The sequence below is a fragment of the Myotis nattereri genome (genome assembly GCF_964212035.1).
Source record: "Myotis nattereri genome assembly, chromosome: 10".
In the NCBI taxonomy this organism is placed as follows: Eukaryota; Metazoa; Chordata; class Mammalia; order Chiroptera; family Vespertilionidae; genus Myotis; species Myotis nattereri.
Window position 1 is genome coordinate 34,185,499 of NC_138085.1, and position 21,697 is coordinate 34,207,195.

At 42.7% G+C, this 21,697-nt stretch overlaps 1 protein-coding gene across 3 annotated transcripts in view; it reads right to left on the bottom strand.

The window, feature by feature from the left end:
* The window catches only part of CTNNA2 (catenin alpha 2), a 1,107,789-nt gene that overhangs the window by 236,340 nt on the left and 849,752 nt on the right, over window positions 1-21,697 (bottom strand). The window lies entirely within an intron of this gene.

The window sequence follows — 21,697 nt, forward strand, 5'->3', positions numbered from 1 at the left end:
TTTTAAGTGCACACTGCGATGAATTGATATTCATATACATTATAAAAGGATTCCCTCCCACCTACTTAACTAACACAATCATCGCCTTGCATACTTTTTTATGTGTGTGAGAACATTTAAGTTCTACTCTCTTAGCAAATTTCCATTTCACAACACAGTGTTAGAAACTATAGTCACCATGTTTAACGTTACAGGAGTGGGCAAAAATAGGTTTAGTTGTTTTAATAACCAAATAATACAATAATTAATAAATAATAATACAAGAATAAACTCTATCTTTCTTACAACCACAATCATAAACAGACTTTTGCCCACCCTTGTATAGCCTCAGATATTATCTTATAGCTGAAAAATTGGTACCCTTTCACCAAACTTCCCCTATTTCTCCTACCCCCCAGCCCCTGACAACCACTTTTCTACTCTCTGTTTCTATGAGTGTGATTTTTTTTTTTAAGATTCCACATTTAAGTGATATCATGCAGTATCTGTCTATCTTTGTTTGGGTTTATTACATATAGCATAATCTCTTCAAAGCCCATCTGTGTTGACACAAATGGCAGGATTTCCTTCTTTCTAATGGGTGAATCATATATATATATATATATATATATATATATATATATATATATCTCACATCTTTATCCATTCTTCCATTGATAAATACTTATGCTGCTTCCAAATCTGCACTATTGTAAATAGTGGTACAATGAACATGGAAGTGCAGACATCTCTTCAATATCTTCTTTTTATTTCCTTGGATATATACCCAGAAGTGAGATTCCTGGATCATATGGTAGTTCTATTTTTAATTTTTTGAGGAAACTGTATATATTTTTTCCATAGTGACTGCACTCATATCCATTTCCACTAACAATGCACCAGGGTTCTCTTTTCTGGACATCCTTGCCAACATTTGTTATCTCTTATATTATTAGTGATAGCCATGCCGGTATGAGGTAATTATTTCTTTGTGGTTTTAATTTGCATTGCCTTGATAAGTGTCGAACACCTTTTCCTGTACCTGTTGGCCATCTGTATGTCAGGGAAAAAAGTGAGTATTTAGGTACTCTGTCCATTTCTCTTTTTTTTTCTTTATTGATTAAGGTATTACATATGTGTCTTTATTTCCCCTTTGCCTCCCCTGCCCCATGCCCATCCCTTTAAGAAGATTATTTGGGTTTTTCTGATATTAAGTTGTTTGAGTTCTTTATATTTTAGATGTTAATCTCTTCTCAGACATATATGCAAAAAGATTTGCATATATTTTCTCCCATTCCACAGGTTGCCCTAATATTCAGTTGATGGTTTCCTTGCATTGCAGATGCTTTTTAGTTTGACCTAGTCCTGCTATTTATTTTTGGTTTTGATTTTGGTGTTAAATCTGAAAACTCATTGCCAAAACCAATGTCAAGGAGATTAACTTCTAAGTTATCGTCTAAAAGTTTTATGGTTTTAAGTCTTACATTCAAGTCGAGTCCGTTTTGAGGAGATGTTTGTGCACGGCGTAAGACAGGAGTCCGGTTTTATTCTTTGCCTGTGGTTGGCCAGTTTTCCTTTCACCCTTTATTGAAGGGATTATCCTTTCCCCATTGTATAACCTTGGCTCTAGATGTTCATTCTTGAAAAACTAATAACAGTCCCTTAGTTGTCTTCAATTGTGCATTTAAAATCTTTTCTTGTTTAATTTCAAGGGGGAATAAAAATTCAGAAAGAAAAATCTACACAAACATCAAGCTATTATTAAAAATATTTCAATGCTATGCCAAAAAATAAGAGCAAATGCACACACAAAAATATAATAGAGTAGATAGTAATACAATAAAATCAAAGGGAAAAGAACCTTATTATAAAAATAGTGAGATTTTCACAGAGAGGAAATGCATATTTTATCTCTTTTTTACTTTATTCTACTCTTTATACTCAGTGATTGGTGTTCACACATTCATTTCTTCTGCTAGCATTTAGGAGCGTCTGGTACCCCAAGCACTATGTTTGCCATGGACACAAAGATAAACAAGGCAAACCATCTACTCTCACTGCTAAAAACTCCTCTACTGTCTCAATTCACAATTACTAATAAAGCGACAGTGACCACATATACTTGACTGACTTCACAAATGAGGTTATCCTGTTAAATGTGTTGGAGGCTGGCCTAAGGAATACTCTAAAATAGTCCACATTGGTCACATTTCCTTCACATCATACTGCCTAAGATTTCAAAGTTCTCTCGGGATTTCTCTACCCTCCCACCAGGACAGACATACTTTCAAATACCCAGTTTCTTAGCCCAGAGGGTCTGGCATTTCAAAAGGGTGGCATTTTGGGTATCATGGATGAAGGTGGAAAAGACATTTCTAGTATAACTACCTTACTCAGATCCCTTAACCCTCATTGAAAAGAAACCTGGTTCTCTTGTATATTTGGAAGGTCTACTCAGTTTCTGGCTGCTTATTGCCTTTAATAATAATCCTGTGCATGTTCATTTTTATTGCTTGTAGAGAACTTTCCTAGACATTATTTCATTTGACCTTCCTTACAATGTCCCGATGGGAGGTGGGGAGATGTGGTTAGCAGGGTTAGCATCATTTTTTTTTGTTGTTGTAAAAATGAGGAAAGGGAGAGTCACTGATTATACATAGCAAATGTCTTCCAATTCTAAGAATAGTTCTAATTTACTTAAGTTCTTTATGTGTATAAAGCTGCATGTTTAAGTTCACAAATCCCAGTTGGACAAAGGTCATCATTTTTTTCTATCCTTCACTCCCACACCTAGTCAACCACTGTCCCTTAGCATTAAATTCCCTCAGGATTGTTTACCACGAAAGGAGAAGATTAAATGACTGTATATTTCATTCTGAGTATCTACTCTCTGTCACTGATTAACTGGCATTAAATGGGCACAAGCTGCTTGAATCCAGTGTGAGAGAGTAACGAATTACATCCAATAAATTCAACCCAGCAAGGACCCTTAGGAAACTTAGGAAATGCTGCTCAAAGAGAAGATTTGATCCCCTCACTGGCAATTGGGAGAAACAATCATCAAATGGATGAATTTGATGTCAGGCCAACAGCAGAAGCCTATAAAACACTAGGGGCCCAGTGCACAAATTCATATACCTTGAAAGGAACTGTGGGCCACGAGGCTTCAGTGGGCACAGGGGTGGGTCTCAGCCCATCCTCTGGGCCTCCACCTGGCCCCTCCCACTGCGGTCCCCAGTCCCCTCTCTGCCGGCAGCCCCGTTGATCCCACCTGCTGAGGCACCAGCCCACTGGCACCCGCTGATGGTGTGGAGCGATTGGGGCCAGCGCCATCAGCAGGTGTGAGCAGTGACTGCTGCCACTCAGGAGCAGGGGAGGTGGAGAAACCCTCAGGGGCGATTTGGGCCTGCAGCCACTGCTCACACCTGCTGATGGCACTGAGGGATCAGGACCAGCACCAGGCACTGGCGGCGGGTACGAGCAGTGGGTCCAGCGCCGGCTGCAGGTGCGAGTGAGGACATCACCAGCGGGTGTAGGTGGGGCTGGCGCCAGCAGCAGGTACAAGCACCAGGTGGGACCGTGGTGTGCTGGAGCAAATAATTTTCAGTAACCACCAGAGGCTCACCCCAATGACAGCAATCGGCACTCCATGTTGATCTGGCACCCCCGCTCACCTGCTCCACCATCCCGTCGCAGCCATTGCATGCCATGTTCTGCACTCTGCCACCTGCTGCCAATGCCTGCCATGTTCCACGCGTGCCCCCTGGTGGTCAGCCCACATCATAGCAACCGGTTGTTCGGTTGTTCTGCTGTTCGGTCTATTTGCATATTAGGATAGATAGATAGATAGATAGATAGATAGATGATAGATAGATAGGTAGGTAGATAGATAGATAGATAGATAGATAGATAGATAGATGATAGATAGATAGATAGATAGATAGATATAGATGTATGGTTACCTGGCCAGTGTGGCTCAGTAGCTGAGCGCCAACCTATGAACCAAGAGGTCACAGTTCGATTTCTGGTCAGAGCACATGCCTAGATTTGTGGGCTCGATCCCTAGTAGGGGGCCTGCAGGAGGCAGCTGATCAATGATTCTCTCTCATCATTGATGTTTCTCTTTCTTTTTCTCCCTTCCTCTCTGAAGTCATATATATATATGTGAGTATGTGTGTGTGTGTGTGTGTGTGTGTGTGTGTGTGTGTGTGTGTGTGTTTAAAGAGTTTGAAGCAAGACACAGAGAACAATGATCTAAACCATATATTTCTTTCTGGTGAGGTCAATCCTACACACCTGGCACAGATTTGCCCAGGTAGGGTCATCTGGCCCCATCCTTCCATATGTCCTGCCATTCCACATTACAGCACCAGTCCTGTGGGTCTCAGAAGAGTCCCATTGTAAATACAAGAGTCCCTGGGAAGACGCCACTCAAAACTTACCAGTTCCCACTCCAGGTATTCTATGAGTGACACTTTAGTTTACCTGAGCAGGATGGGAAATGTGGACGTATAAGATGCTTTTGAGTGAAGAGGGATGATGGCACTTACTAGCTGGTACAGATGCCACTTATAAATGAACCTTTGAAGCTTCTGACCACTTGTGGTCATTGAAGAGTCCTTCACATTTGCTAGAACAGAAAACCATTCACCATGCTCTCTACTCCAATCCAATTATGGATAACCGTGAGCTAACTTCTCTTTCCAGAGTCTGCCACCCTATGCTTTTTTTCTTCACTTCCTGTCTTTATTGCACACGGTTGCTTTTCCAACAGTGCTGAATTTTTCCCTAGAGGGGCTTCATTTCAGAGGCCTAATGATCATTCCATATTTCCAAGTTTGTGGAAATCCCACAATATGACTGGTGCTGTCCTCATTCAAGGGAAAGTCAGACAGAGTCAGATGCTTTAAGGTCCTTATGCCTTTCTTTGTATATGTGCTGTTGTTTTCAGGGAATCTGAACTCTTATACCATATTTGTTTTAGCTCAAGCAGACTCACTTCTAGAGTATGTGTTGGCTTGCTTTTCCCGTAAAGGGCCAGATAGTGTGAATTTTAGTCTTTATGGCCTGTTGCTGTCTGCCACAGCTACTCAGCTTTGCCATTGTAACACACAAAAAACTCACAATACAGTGTTCTTTACAAAAACAGTCAGAGGGCCTGACTGAGGGGACAGGCAGTAGTCTGCAGGCACCAGTTCTAGATTGTTCATCAGTGACTGATAGACTTATAGCCCCGCCACTCTGTCCATGTCACTGTTGCATCCCTATTGCGAGTCCCTGGCTCTCCCAAGCTCCACCCGCCCACAGCTTACTTGTCACTGTGCAGCTGCTGGGCCCAGCAGCTAATTTTTTAAGAAACTGAGGAGGGCCAGGCAGTGTGGCTCAGTTGGTTGAGCATAGTCCCAGGTACCAGGAGGTCTCAGGATCGATTCCCAGTCAGGGCACATGTCTGGGTTACAGGCTTGATCCCCCAATGCGGGTGTGCAGGACGTAGCAGATCAGTGATTCTCTCTCACCAATGTCTGTATCTCTCTCCCCTCTCCTTTCCTCTCTGAAATAAATAAAAATATATTTTAAAAAGCAACTGAGGAGGCTAGAGACGGCCCTGCGGAGCACCAAAGTGTCCCGTGTGACTGGTATGATTTGACCAAGTTTTTTGTCTCATGTTCTGCAAGAAAACAGATTATCCCAGTGGTCTCTAAGGAATTTTTTTTCTAGCAAAAGTTTTGAGATGAGGAATGAAGAGGATATACGAGCAGAAGTTGTTGGCTTTTCCTAAAAAACGTATTTGGATTAGAAAGATTTCTGGTTGGATTGCCCAGCCTGCTTGATACAGGTGCTCTAACTTGGACTAGACTCCAAATACTGATCTTTTCTTCTAATCTGACAACAGTACTGAGGGTACTTCCACAGACTGGCCAAACACACAGAGCATGTGCCCAAAGAGCCACAGGCAAGCTGGTTGCTATGGTAATATAAGGATGTAATGACTAGTTGATCAATCACAAGTGATCTCCTTTCAACTAGTTATCATGGCATCTGTGGATACAGCCTCAGGGCCACCTTGATCTAAGCCTGCGGATTTCAAAGGAGGGGCTGAGGGAAATCTGATCAGTCAGACATGGTTCATTAGTGCTGACTCCCTCCTGCCCCTGCAACTCGTCACCTCCCACTGCATGTTTCATTGCCTGGACCTCCCACCTTGCCGTGACCAAAGGTGGTTTTAAGCTTTTCAGTCCCTCCCTTTTACACAGTAACCACGCCAACCGCAGCTATTTAAGGCAGCTTGATCCTCACTGACGATGAAGGAATCAAATGAAAATATAGATATCCTGCCTGCCCTTAACTGTTAATAGACTTGCTGTATTCATGAAAAACTAAGAAACCATGGAATGAGAGAGGAGGTAGCGGGGAGTGGTTGATCGCCCAGACTTCTGACAAGCACTTATTGGTTGGATCAGATGGAAAAATCCCCTTTTATCACCAAAGTTCTCAGGACAAATGGTTCTTCTTTCATCCTGGAATCCAGTCAACTGCTGTGCCCTGAATAACGGGCAGGTCCACTAGACTCTTGATCTGCACTTAATCTGCTACCTCCTCCCACCTAAAATGAAAGTCCTTTACTTTTTTCTCTTATGATTAATTAGAAAAATAATTATGAAAATATTATTCATGGTTCAGTGTCTTGCATGGGGCTCAACACAGATATGAATGGTTTAAGGAAGAAAAAAATGGTGATTATATTAAACAGGAAACCTATTATTTTGATTATTATTGAGAATCTCAAGACTCATTATTAATTTATATTTATCTTACAGTCTTCTTATTAACGGAATTCTAATAAAAGCTATAAACTAAGAGCAAAGTGTATCAAGTTTAACAAGTGCACTCTTTTAAAGGACAGGCTTCAGGCCCAGCCAGCAGGGCTCAGTGCTTAAGCATTGACTGATGAACCAGGAGGTAACACTTCAATTTCTGGTCAGGGCACATGCCCAGGTTTTGGGCTTGATCAGGATGATTTTCTCTCATCATTGATGTTTCTATCTCTCTCTCCCTCTCCTTTCCTCTCTGAAATCAATATATATATAAAAGTACAGTAGTCTTGAACTTTAAACTCTATATCAGTAAGAAATGTAATCCTACTGTCAAGACTATTCTTGAAAATAAAACGTTTTTGATAGTAATGCCCCCTCTGCAGAATTGACGATTAAGTGTTAAGGAAAGAATGGACACAACAAATGTCAGACAGTTTGCTCTTCTGACCTCTGCTGGAAACCAATTCCAGCAGGGCTGCATCTGGGAATGGCTGAGGGCATTTCCCCAAACCTGAAAAGGGATGATTGCTCGGCTGCCAGACAGCTAAGGGTGTCTTAATCTACATGTTATTGCCTCCTACTGGCCAAACACCTGAACAGCCATAGGCTAATTCCCCCATTCTGACAATGCTTGTGTATACCCTTTGAAGTGTATCTCTCTGCCTCGCCTCAGGACAATTTGTGTTAATAAAAAGCCTGGGGTCCTGGGACAAGAAGACCTTAGAGTTAGACCTTAGAACTTAGATATTAGTTTCCTTTAAACTAGGTTCCTCTGACCCCCAAATGGCTTTTAAAATTATGCTTCATCTCTGGACTCTTATTTAATCTACACACAGCCTTCTCCAGATTCCTGAACCCTTCTGGTTGCCAGACAAGAATCCCAGCAAACCTCCCTCCATAACCCAATACAAATGGGAGCCCTGGATCAGCGGGCCTAAAGAGCTGGTTATTTCAGCTGTCTCCATGACAAGAGAACATCAGCTGCTCAGTTCCCAAGCCAAACCACGCATAGCACTCAGAGCTATGGAAAGGCAAGCCAATTGATCGTACAGCCATGAATGCATATGCAATAATAGTCCCTATTTGTAGGCCTTTGAAACTCTAAATAGAGTTCTTCACTAAAGCTTTTATCTGGGCCTTAAACTTCGGCAAAGTAGGAGGGGAAAAAAACATCGGTTTTTCAGCACAAATCCAACATCAATGGTTGATAATTACAAAATCACTGATCTTAACTCAATTTTCTAACTACTAAAATTGTCCAATAATGGTACCAGCTGCTGCTGGGTGAAGGGATAAGCTCCCATCTCTAAAACAGAGGCCGACGAAGGGGGGCCTTAGAAATGCTGAATTAAAGACCCGTTGCCCTGGGAAAAGACCGTAGACATCCCTTCTACTCCTAAGAGCCTATGGCTACTGAATCCTTATCTTCTTTCCTCAAAGAAAGTTGAGAAATAAGCCCAGAAAGAATTATCATTTTCCTCTCCTCCCTCTCTTTTTCCCCAATTCCTACCCCCGCACCTGACATTTAGGGTAACTGATAATCTTTAAACAAATGGAATCATATAATCATCATTCAGCTTTTAAAATAAGAATTTAAAGGGATTGTATCTTTCTTCCTGAAATTAAAGCTACGTATGATTTTCGCCTCTCTCCCTGGGGGACATTCTTTGTCGAGACAATTACATTGCTTACCTTTTTTTTCTTTCTTTCTTTCTGTAAATGAAGGAAATTTTCCATGCTCCAGACTGACAAAAATACCTGCTCTGGGTAGTTTCCTGAAATGTGGCACCATATGTGCATCAGTAAACATTATGTGTGGAGTAAATTAAAGCAAGCCTCATAATTAGGCAGTAAGAAAATTACGGTAGACCCGGAAGAGTAAATCAGTGGTATTAAAATGCTCTCCGTTTGCTCTGAAGCACTTCAGACCGCCATAAAAAGCCGGTGTCACTGCGATAAACATCCAGAAGAAATGCATTTGGAGCAAGACAGCCTAAAAGACACCACAATTCAAATCGGCCTTCAAATCTGGAGTCCAAGGTCTCATAAAATTTAAAAGTCGGCCCTTTTGCCACTTAATGTTGGGCGGGTGATGGGCGGAAGAAAGCAACTTGACTTTGTGACTTTTGAAGGGAACTTTGTGATACGGCAGGTGAGTAAGGGCTTTATAGACAGAGCAGAGCCAAAACTAAGGGAAGGTTCTCCCATCATAAACACTGCAAATAAAGACAGAATCAGTGCTGCTATTTTTTTTTCTTTTGCTTTAAGCTTCAATATGGCAGGCTCAGCATTGCCCTGTTACTAATTTTGTCTTTATTTACAATGTTGATCATTTGCTTGTGGATTAATTTTGATTTTCCAAATTGGGTAAAAAGTTGTGATGATCAGTTGACATTTAAATTAAGCCTTGTGGGAAAAATTGGAACTGTTTCTGGCAGGAAAAGACAAAACACCGTGTAAAAATATTATTAATCTTTTTCTGAAATATATGTTTATTGATTTCAGAAAGGAAGGGAGAAGGAGAGATAGAAACATCAATGATGGGAGAGAATCATTGATCGGAGGCCTCCTGCATGCCACACACTGGGGATTGAGCCTGCAACCCTGGGCATGTGCCCTGACTGGGAATTGAACCCAGTCTTCCGGGTTCATAGATTGACTGAACCACGCTGGCCAGGCAATATAATTTATCTTGATTATTGAGGGTTTTTGTGTGCTCCCTAAAAGGGTGTGCCCAAGACCAGGGTCTCGCTCACCTCACTCCTGTCTTGGCCCTGTCCCAGAAAGCACAGATCTGGCCAAGCAAGCCTTTCAACACGGCAGAGAAAGCAATCAGAACATCCATTTCTAATCTTGGCCCATGAGGCGATGGATTCTCCAGCCCTTGCAACAGGTATTGTATCTGTGAAGAGGTGAGGTCTAACAGAGGCCACACGGATTGGGGAGTAGTTGGAGGTCTTCACAGATCCTCAAATACACCCCCCAACAAGTTACAATGAGGTCTGAAGTTCCCATTGTCAGGGACAAAGGCAGTGGAATTCAAACCTGATCGGACATCACAAATTATTTGGAAGCTTATTATGGTACAGAGTTTAAGGAGCCACCATATATACACGAAATTAGAATCTCCCCAGATAAAGCCATATATCTGCATTTCAGCAGGGTCTTGAACTGACTTTTCAAAAGCCAGCCCCGCTTAGAAAACTTCTGGGTTAGGGAATGGAAGCTGTCTTTGTAAAGGAAAATAACCAATATGATCAGAGTGTACGTAGACTTTTTAAGTTAACAAATCTAGTTCTGACAACAATGGGACCAGGGACATGAGAGTTTAGAATGGCAGGAAGTTGATGATTGAAATATTTCTTGGTAGGATGGTTGCATACAGGAGATTTTTCATTCTTTCAGCGCCTGTGTGGTGCAGGCTTACTTTACTTGGCCCCTAGGACAGTGATGGCGAACCTTTTGAGCGCGGCGTGTCAGCATTTTGAAAAACCCTAACTTAACTCTGGTGCAGTGTCACATATAGAATTTTTTTGATATTTTCAACCATAGTAAAACAAAGACTTATATATTTGATATTTTTTTATATATTTAAATGCCATTTAACAAAGAAAATTCAACCAAAAAAATGAGTTTGCGTGTCACCTCTGACATGCGTGTCATAGGTTCGCCATCACTGCACTAGGATATGCCCTAAGGAAACAAAGAATAGCTGTGGTTGGGTGGTTCCGTTGGTTGGAGCATCATCCTATTCACCAAAAGGTTGCAGGTTCAATTCCCAGTCAGGGCAGTTACAGGATGCAACCGATCAATGTTTCTCTCTCACACAGATGTTTCTTATTCTCCCTTCCTCTCTCGCTAAAATTCCATTTTTTAAAAATTGCCCTAGCTGCTCAGTAGATAGAGCATTGGTCCATGGACTGAATGGTCCCAGGTTCGATTCCGGTTAAGGGCACACACTTTGGTTACAGGTTTCATCCCTGGCTCTGGTCAGGTTTCATGTGAGAGGCAACCAATGGATGTGTCTCTCTCTCTTACATTGATGTTTCTCTCTTTCCCCCCTCCCTCTACTCTCTCTAAAAATCAATGGAAAAATATCTTCAGGTGAGCATTAACAACAACAAAACAAATATATATATATATATATATATATATATATCATCCAGTGAACATTTAAAAAAGGAGAGGAACGGGACACTGCATAAGCAAAAACATATAAAACAACTTAAATCCATTGCAAAAAGTGTCATGATAAAGGTATTTTTATTTTTTTCTTCCATTTTTTAAAATATATTTTCTATTGATTTCAGAGAGGAGAGAGGAAGAGAGAGGAAGAGAGAGATAGGAACATCAGTGATGAGAGAAAATCATTGATTTGCTGCCTCCTGCATGCCCCCCCCGCCCCCCTTACTGAGGATCAAGCCTGCAATCTGGGCACGTGCCCTTGACTGGAATCAAACCTAGGACCGTTCAGTATGCAGGCTGACACTCTATCCACTGAGTCAAACAAGCTAGGGCTTGATAAAGGCATTTTTAAATGCTCTTTGAGCCTATTGGATAAAACCTATTTATAGAAATTGGATAAAGTTGTGATCAGGTGACATTAAAGCTAATAGTCGTATAGAAAAAGTTGTAAATTTTTCTGAAAGGAAAATAAACAAAAAGAGAGAGAGAGGAGGGATGTTCCAGGCAGAAGCAACAGCAAGTTCAAAGGCACAAGGATGTGTGAATACTGGCTTAACAGACTGCTGGCGCTACAGTGAGATGAAGGCAGCAAGGGGGCTGGGGCAGGGACTGGATAGGAGGCTGTGACCATCATTTCGTGAGCCATTAAACAGTGCCAATGGGAGTGGAGAAGAAGAAAGAGACTTGAAATGCATTTAGGAGGTAGAATCAACTAGACTGAGTGGCTTGTGGGGATGTAAAGAATGATAATGAGAGGAGTTACACGGAGCTGCAATTCTCTTAGAAGCTGATCCCACTGGAAAACTCACAATTGTGTAAGGTGGGGGTGAGGTGAGGATTTGGCTCTAAGATATCCTGGAAATGCATTCGGCCAAGAAGGAGGACTAAGTATTGTTAAGGGCATATAAAGTAAACAGATGGATATTATAACCAACATCACCTTCTTCATAAGTTTCTACCCATGCAAAGAGTGATGTTGAATTCCCTCAGCCTCATCAGTGGCATCCCGGCATTCAGGAAGGTACAAAGCTGTGAGATCCTAGAGCAGCGGTTCTCAACCTGTGGGTCGCGACCCCTTTGGGGGTCGAACGACCCTTTCACAGGGGTCGCCTAAGACAATTAGAAAACACATATATAATTACATATTGTTTTTGTGATTAATCACTATGCTTTAATTATGTTCAATTTGTAACAATGAAATTGGGGGTCACCACAACATGAGGAACTGTATTAAAGGGTCATGGCATTAGGAAGGTTGAGAACCACTGTCCTAGAGCAAACAGGCTTCCAGCAGGCTGGTGGGAACAGCAGGAGAGGCAAGAGCCTGCAAGGAGATTCCCTTTCTAATTTTTAGATTTATCCAGTCTCCTCAGGCAATGGGGAGATAAAGAAATATCAGGTGTCCTGATGGAAATTTCCCCTGGGAAAACTGATGCCAGATGTCTTTTCAGGTAATAAAAGGTAACCTCAGCATGGAGGGGTCAAATGGAAGAGATATATTTGGCCACAAGCTGGCTGCAATGATCCCTGGGTACATTCAGTCAGAATCAAGGCAGGGAGCTGTTATCATCAGCTCTAGAAACACCTTAATTCCGTGGCAAACTCTTACACAACGCACTTTAAAATGGTCTCCAATGACAGTTTTGAATAAGAAATCCCAACTTCAACAAGGTCTCCAACAATGAATATGGGTCAACCTCACTTAAGCAGGATGGCTGCCTAAAATGAATTTCCTGGTAACCTAAAAGGGCATACTAAAATATATACATATATATATTTAAATATGCATATATTTATTTTTTTACATATATTTGATCAGCTACCTCCTGCACACCTCTACTCAGGATCAAGCCCGCAACCCGGGCATGTGCCTGGATGGGGAATCAAACTGTGACCTCCTGGTTCATGGGTCATTGCTCAACCACTGAATCACACCAGCTGGGCTAACTATCCTATATTATAAAATGCTAATATGCAAATCGGCCAAACAGCAGAATGACTGGTTGCTATGATGCACACTGACCACCAGGGGGCTGATGCTCAATGCAGGAGCTGTCCCCTGGTGGTCAGTGCACTTCCAGGGGGTCACCGCTCATCCAGAAGCTGGGCTCAAGGCTGATGAGTGCTGTGGCAGTGGCAGGAGCCTCTCCCTCCTCTGTGGCAGCACTAAGGACATCCCCTAAGAGCTCCCAGACTTCGAGAGGTCACAGGCGGGACTCTGGGACCCACCCTCCCTGAGTGCACTAATTTTGTGCACTGGCCCTCTAGTCCTATATAATAAAAGGCTAATATGCAAATCGACCAAACAGAGGAACGACTGGTTGCTATGACACACACTGACCACCAGGGGGCAGATGATCAATGCAGGAACTGTCCCCTGATGGTCAATGCACTCCTACATGGGAAGTGCCGCTCAGCCAGAAGCCAGGCTCAAGGCTGGTGAGCACAGTGGCGGTGGCGGGAGCCTCTCCTGCTTCTGTGGCAGTGCTAAGGACCCTTTGGGGGTCCCGGACTGCGAGATGGTGCAGGCCAGACTGAGGGATCCACCCTCCCCGTGCATGAATGTTGTGCACCAGGCCTCTAGTATATTTATATTTAAATATATTTAAATCATTATTGCTGAAAATCTAAATCTGAAAATATGATAGATTTTTTAAAAAAATTTTATAATTCTATAGAGCAGTGGTTCTCAACCTTCCTAATGCCGCGACCCTTTAATACAGTTCCTCATGTTGTGGTGACGCCCAACCGTAAAATTATTTTCGTTGCTACTTCATAACTGTGATTTTGCTACTGTTATGAATCGTAATGTAAATATCTGATATGCAGGATGTATTTTCATTGTTACAAATTGAACATAATAAAAGAATAGTGATTAATCCCAAGAACAATATGTAATTATATATGTGTTTCCCGATGGTCTTAGGCGACCCCTGTGAAAGGGTCGTTCGACCCCCAAAGGGGTCGCGACCCACAGGTTGAGAACCGCTACTATAGAGGATCATCTAGTGCAGTGGTTCTCAACCTTCTGGCCCTTTAAATACAGTTCCTCATGCTGTGACCCAACCATAAAATTATTTTCGTTGCTACTTCATAACTGTAATGTTGCTACTGTTATGAATTGTAATGTGAATATCTGATATGCAGGATGGTCTTAGGCGACCCCTGTGAAAGGGTCGTTCGACGGCCAAAGGGGTCGACACCCATAAGTTGAGAACACTAGTGACAGGATCAAGATTCTTAATGGCCTAAAACAGGTGTCAGACATTGAACCAAATGCAGACATTCTATTGAATGTGATTTGAGACTCAGTCATTGCTACTTATCCTTACCCTTCCTATTTTTCTTTGACTTCTGGGGCCTGGAGAAATTAATAGAAGAGAATAAATCAGTAGCTGAAGTTTCCACTTAATTGAGCATTTTTTTATTCATACATATGTTAGGGATCCCTCTGCTCAGTATACTATATTATTTGATTGATCAATATTGATCATGTTACTAGACTCTTTCCATGATCTAGACTTGCTAGTGAGGGTTCAGGTGTCCTCCACAAACTTGCACTTATATGTGTATGATAAACCATATGCTGGCTTATAGGAATAAATTAAACCACTTCAAAACTTGAACAGTGTCTTCATGAGGGAAGAGTTTGCCCACAGGGATGTTTTAAGAACTGTTTCAACTGATGAACTCGTGTACCTTGAACTTGGCCTAATGAGAGTTTTCGAAGAGATAAATGAGTATGTGACCCGTGTGGCTCAGTGTTTGAGCTGGACCCATGAACTAAGAGGTCACGGTTCAATTCCTGGTCAGGGAAACATGCCTGAGTTTCCAGCTCAATCCCCTGTAGAGGGCATGCGGGAGGCAGCCAATCGATGATTCTCTCTCATCATTGATGTTTCTCTCTCTCCCTCTCCCTTCTTTTCTCTGAAATCAATAAAAACATTTGAAAAAAATGAAGAAAGAAAAAAAAATGGGTATGTGGTAGTCTAACATTCAGGGTTATTGTATCAGGAGTTTCCTAAGATAGAGGAAGCTTGAATACATAACCTGTGATCAAGGGGCATGTCCAAAGGATGGCCTTTACAGTGCCCTTGAGCCCTCCTCTACCTCTGCCTTTTTTGTCCTGGCCTTTTAAATTCTGATCTTTGGTGTTTCTCTTGTCATTTGTCTTCAGCTATCTCTGAGTTATTGGTGTTCTGTATTTTCAATCCCAAGGGTTATGTGAACCCTTCTGGTCTCCGTAACTTCTATGTGAGCATGGCAATCTACCTAGGGCCCCAACTCCAGGGATGATTACCTCTGACATAGGTTTTCAGTGCAAAGAGCACAAACCTTAACATATGGAGGAAATTGATCTTTTTCATAATGTTTTTATTGTAGCCATATAGTCTCATGTGCTTATGAGAAAAAGCAGATTCAATCCAGAAATACATCATTTGAAATTTTTTTCTTAGAATGAATCTAAAAATAATTGGCCCCATTATGAGCAGATACAAGAAAAATAATTGAATGCCTTAAAATTCCTTTTTTCTGTAAATGTTTTGGAAAGTCTATAATTCATGCTTTAAGAAGATAACTACCGAAACATAATAGCACTTTTAAAAAAGAGGACCTAGTGAACCAAAACAGCTGGAGACCTGAGGGACAAGAACCATATTTCTGACATTCACCACAGATTTATTTTGTTCTGTCTGCAGTGTGTGCATGTCACCCACACCGAACCCTGAGGTAGTAGAGGTGCTGCTGAAAACCACAAAGCACCCCCAAGTGACCGCCCAGAGTAGATTGGTATAGGGGTGAACCAACTGCATATGCCATGTCTACGGACAGGCAGGGTAGGGAAGGGTCATGAGCCAAGTCCCTACAGCGAGACTGCCTGGGCTACCTTCCACACATCCACATGCTTTGTGGACATGGGTGCCTTGCTTTGTTTCCTGGCCTCGTCTGAAAATGATCATGGTGGCAACCTTCTCTATGTCACAGAGCTGGAATGAGGATCAAATGTGGTCCATTGGTGTAGAGACGTAGAACAGTGCCCGGCACACTGGAAGGACTCAATACATGTCAGCTAGAATTTAGTTTCCAGTTTGTGGGCAGGAACTTGACAAGCTCTTGCTGGTGACTGCCCACCTTCAGCTGTGGTTCCTATGGAAGGAACTGGATCACAAGAAGCTGAGGAAACTCTTCAGCTATAATTATTTCTTGTTAAACATGGAAGATTTTTTTTTTTTTATGCAGTCCTATCTGGAGCCAGGGTCTTCATAAATAGGCCTTTACACATACCATCCAGTGACATATTTTGCTTGTTTGTTTTCAATCTTTTGTTACATAATGCATTCTATTAAGTACTCATCCCAATGTAAATGCTTTTGCCTGGCCAGTGTGGCTCAGTGGTTGAGCAGTGACCTATAAACCAGGAGTCACAGTTTGATTCCCAGTCAGGGCATATGCCCGGTTTTGGAGCTCAATCCTCAGTGGGGGGGGGGAGGCGGGGGGAGACAGGAGGCAGCCAATTAATGATTCTCTCTCATCATCGATGTTGCTATCTCTCTCCGTCTTCCTTCCTCTCTGAAATAAAAATATTTTTTTAAAAAAGCTTTTTATACTTAATTTTTTGTCTGTTGAAAATATTTTTACTGTAATAGCAAAATTGACACTTGTCAAGTTGAATCTTACTAAATCTCATTGCTAGAATTATTGTGACAGCTATTAAGGTTGAAGGGATAAAGATTGGGCCTTTGATTGGTTTGGGGAATGAGAAAGGTGCTAAGTTTACCCTAACATGTTATGATTATTAATAATTAGCTTTTCATAGGGAGATATTTGGGCCCTGATTTGCTTATCAACTTGGAAAAAAAAGGCTAATAAAGGGATCAAAATAATGACCAAGGCAAGCCAGTATCTCTGTGGGCTTAGGGAAAATGAAGAGACTATGCCCAGAATAGTCCACAGGTGGCACATGGGAGGAGGACAGCGAGCAGCAGCTGGCAGAAACCGACCGAGACCTCTCTAAAGGCTGAATAGACCATGTGGGCCACTAGATCCCCAGGTGGGGACTCAGCCAAAAGCTTTTATTTTTATAATGGTCTGATTCCAGAATCACGGCAGCGACAATAGCTCAGACATGGGGCGCACTGTGCCCACAGCTCTAAAATTAAATCATAATGCTTAAAGCTGGCAGTTATAGTCCCCCAAATCCATTTTTAATTCCAAACAAAATACTCTGAAGAGAATTCTGTTCTACCACCAACCACTCTCATTGGTTTAATTGGCAAGATGGACCCATGCCAAGCAGAGTTAAATAACACCCTTGGGTTCCTGCGACCTTTTCCCCACAATTTATGACTCCCCAGTTCCTTGGGATATATTGCCTGAGGAAAGGGATTCTACTTACTTTAAAATTCTACTTGAACAGAAATCTTTTTAGTCAATTACTCTTGATTTTTTCTTCAAGTGTCTACAAGTTTAAGTCCACTTTTTTTTTTTTTTTTCATTTAGGAATGTCCAAGATAATGATCATGATTGAGTTCATTTCTTTTAAATTTGGTGACTAGAACTTCATGAGACTCCAGGGTCACCTCCTGAATGACTCTGCCCAACTTCAGGGCTGTGAGGAAGAGGCAGGAGATTAAAAGCGTGGCAAGAAAAGCGTGACTATCACCAGGAGTATTTTTCTTTAATTTCAGCTTTTTTCTCCTAGGTGATTTGATTGCTGTAAATATTGTATAAAGAAACACATGCACACTGGGAAGTAAAAATGGAGAACGTAGGATCCTCATTTGGAATCTCTTATAACAAAGGCTGTCTGTGATCGAAAGGCTAGAAAGTATTTCAGTGATAGGGAAACATTCATTTGAACCAGTAACATACACTGGGCCACACTACACAGGTGCTGTTAGCCACTCAGGTCAAAAACGTGTTAATCCCATTAACTCGCTACCCAAATCTAAACTGAGGATGGAGCTAAGCTTTGAATGTTCAATCTGCCTGAGAGCTAGGTAGCTTCTGTACGCTTAGATCAGAGCAGTTTTTGTACCACTACAGGTGAACATGGAGAAACAGAGAGATAGGGAGAGAGACAAAAATATTCTGACATATGGGTAGGAATGGAACTGACAGATGGGAACCATTCCTGTTCTAGAAAGGCAGATTGGGGAAGAGAAAGATATCTGAACCACATTCAGGGATGTGGTATGAAATTATGCCATAACTTTTGGGTCTTAATGTCATAAAACAATTCTCTTTTTACCCTATTCCTCTCAATCTTTGGGAAAGGTGAGCAGGAAATATATATATATATATATATATATATATATATATATATATATATATATACATACATACTAGGGGCCCGGTGCACGAAATTCGTGCACTGGGTGGTGGTGGGGGGGGGGGAGTGTCCCTCAGCCCAGCCTGCCCCCTCTCACATACTGGGAGCCCTCAGGCGTTGACCCCCATCACCCTCCGATCGCCTGATCGGCCCCTTGCCCAGGCCTGACGCCTCCGCCAGAGGTGTCAGGCTTGGACAGGGGACCCCCATCTCCCCCCATCACTGGCTCTGACCCCTGCCCAGGCCTGAGGCCTCTGGCCCAGCAATCATGCCTGGGCAGGGGACCCCCATCTCCCTCTGATCGCTTGCTCCACCCCCCACCCAAGCCTGATGCCTCTGACCTGGGCAAGGGGACCATCATATCCCCTCAATCCCCGGCTCCGCCCCCCACCCAGACCTGATGCCTCAGCCAGAGGAGTTGACCCTCATCACCCTCCAATCACCAATCACCAGATCGGCCCCTTGACCAGGCCTGAGGCCTCAGGCAGAGGTGTCAGGCCTGTGCAGGGGACCCCCAGCTCCCCACGGTTGCAGGTTCCGCCCCTGCCCAGGCCTAATGCCTCTGGCCTAGGCGTCCGGTCCAGGCAGCGGGTACCCGCAGTGGCAGCGGGGGGCGCTGCGATCATGGGCTTCGCTTTAGGCCCAGGCAAGGGACCCCTAGCTCCTGGGACTGCCAGCTTCGACCGTGCCCAGCTCCCATTGCTGGCTCCACCCCTACTTCCTGCTATCACTGGCCAGGGCAGCAAAGGCGTCTGATTCTCTGATCATGGCTGGGGGGCAGGGCAAAGGCGGCCCCAGGGCCGCCTTTGCCCTGCCCCCCAGCTCTTAGCTCCCCCCTGGGTTTCTGATCACTGTCAGTGGCAGCGGGCTTCTTCCTGCTTTCCCTTTCGCCTCCCTGCATTGTGCCTACATATGCAAATTAGCCGCCATCTTGTTGGCAGTTAACTGCCAATCTTAGTTGGCAGTTAATTTGCATATAGCCCTGATTAGCCAATGAAAAGGGTATCGCCGTACGCCAATTACCATTTTTCTCTTTTATTAGTGTAGATATATATATATATATATATATATATATATATATATATATATATTCTGCATGGAATGATTTCAGGGGATGACATACTCCTTCCACTGCCATCCTAAAAGAAGCTCTCCAAGGAGCTGTCACTCAATTCCACCATAAATTCCACCTTCAAAGTTCATCAGTCCTTGGCTAAAAAGAGGCAACCCTTTCCTGAGAATTCTAACACCAGAGTAAGAATTACTTGATCCATTCCTTCCTAATAAGACAAACATTTGCTAGGATAGGTCTATGAGTGCAGGGAGCTGAGGGTGCTGGCTCCTGGATGTAAAAGAGTGGTCACTAACTAAGACCAAGAGATTGGGGAGGTAAGGACGCAGTTCATAAATTCTTCCTGGTTGACCATCTAGCCAATGGCGAGCCCTCGAAGGGATGCTCAGTGCCCTCCCACTGCTTTTAAAATCTATATGAGGCCTTAGGACCTTTGGCAAAGAAAATCCATGAGGATTTCCTTTGGGCTCATTCAATGTTATACAGCTCAAAGACAGCTTGCAGATCTATTTGGGCTCCCTATTTTTATAGGTTAGAAAAGACCAAGAAGAGAAGGATCCCCGGTCACACAGCCCGTTTAGCGGCAGAATTAGAAGTAAAACCCTGGGCTCCACACACCTGATTCAATATTTCCCATTGACCGCAGTTCCAATTCCTATTACCCATATCAGTTCATATCAGATGGGGGATTTTTATAGAGAGATGGTCTAAGAGGACAAGCAGAGGCAGGCCTGGCCATGTGTGTATTGGGTAATATTTACCAGTGCCTAAGAGAACAATGTTTTATTCTCCCTTATTTCAAGGTAAAATAAGGAAATTATTTTCCCAAAAGGACTTGTTATCTGGGCAGTCAACCTGGAGTGTGCATAGCCTGGAACTAATTGGGATATCTTTTAAAGGTCATTATTCAAGTGTGTGATATCCCAAAGACAGCCCAGCAGTTCCCTAGCAATCACCAGAAATGGCGTCTTCCTCCATTCCAAGCGTTTCTAAAATGCTCCTTGGCCATTCTCGCCCAGGCTAATCTCGTCTGTACTTGATGGAGTGTTAGATGCAGCCCTGCCAGCCCAGCCTCTCCAGCTGCAGAAAGTGAAGCAGGTGTGGCTGGAGGGCAGGGCTTGGCTCCAGTTGACTAACATCATGAAGGAGCTGGACATATGCGAAAGCTACCAGTAGGGGACAGGCTGGCTCTCAGGCAGAAAGCAGGACGGGATTTTATGGTAACAATGGCTGGTATCCTAGTTTCTAGAGCAGTGGTTCTCAACCTTCCTAATGCCATGACCCTTTAATACAGTTCCTCATGTTGTGCTGACCCCCAACCATAAAATTATTTTTGTTGCTACTTCATAACTGTAATTTTGCTACTGTTATGAATCATCATGTAAATATCTGATATGCAGGATATATTTTCATTGTTGCAAATTGAACATAATTAAAGCATAGTGATTAATCACAAAAACAATATGTAATTATATATGTGTTTTCCGATGGTCTTAGGCGACCCATGTGAAAGGGTCGTTCGACCTCCAAAGGGGTCGAGACCCACAAGTTGAGAACCGCTGTTCTAGAGAAAGAGTACTACCAAAGAAAGTGAAGGTCACCGTGGAAATGTATCATATAAAGGTCACAGGACAAATTTTACCATTGTCCATAGCACTGTCAAGATGAAAAGAAGCCCTGACCAGAGATCCTACCTTCAAATAAAAAAAAAAAGAAAAAGAAAAGAAAAGAAAAAACATACCCATCTGATGAATGATTCTATTAGCCATTTACACCATCCAACTGACATTCTTTGCTATGGTTCCCTGCTTCCCAAACGAGCATCTGACGTAGATTTATGTCCCCAAGGGAGCACACTGGGTCAGAGACCTTAATTAGTCCAAAAGATTAAGAGTTATATTTCTCACTAAAACATTAGCATTCTTGTTTATTCACCAAACTCCAAGTTTATCAACTGCCTCCAAGTTTAAGCAAGAACAAGCAGAAATCAGAGCCCAGTTCTTTGCATACTTGGACCTGAAAAACCTGCAAACCAGATGTAGGAGGTAGTGAATTCATCGGGTCTCTCTACCTGGAAGATTGGGTCTGGGCAGTGAACAGGCTACCTGCTCAGAGGTGGTTTTCATCACCACACCCTTGCAGCTGTCACATCTGTCTGCTCAGCAGACTCTACATTGTTGATGAAGTGTCCCTGTGTGTTTGTGGATGTTACAAAGAATAGCAACCTGAAGTATAAAAAGGCAGCCTGGGAAAAAAGACCATTCTTGGAAAGCACCACTAAGTTCCATGCACTTAAAATAAAAACAAACATAA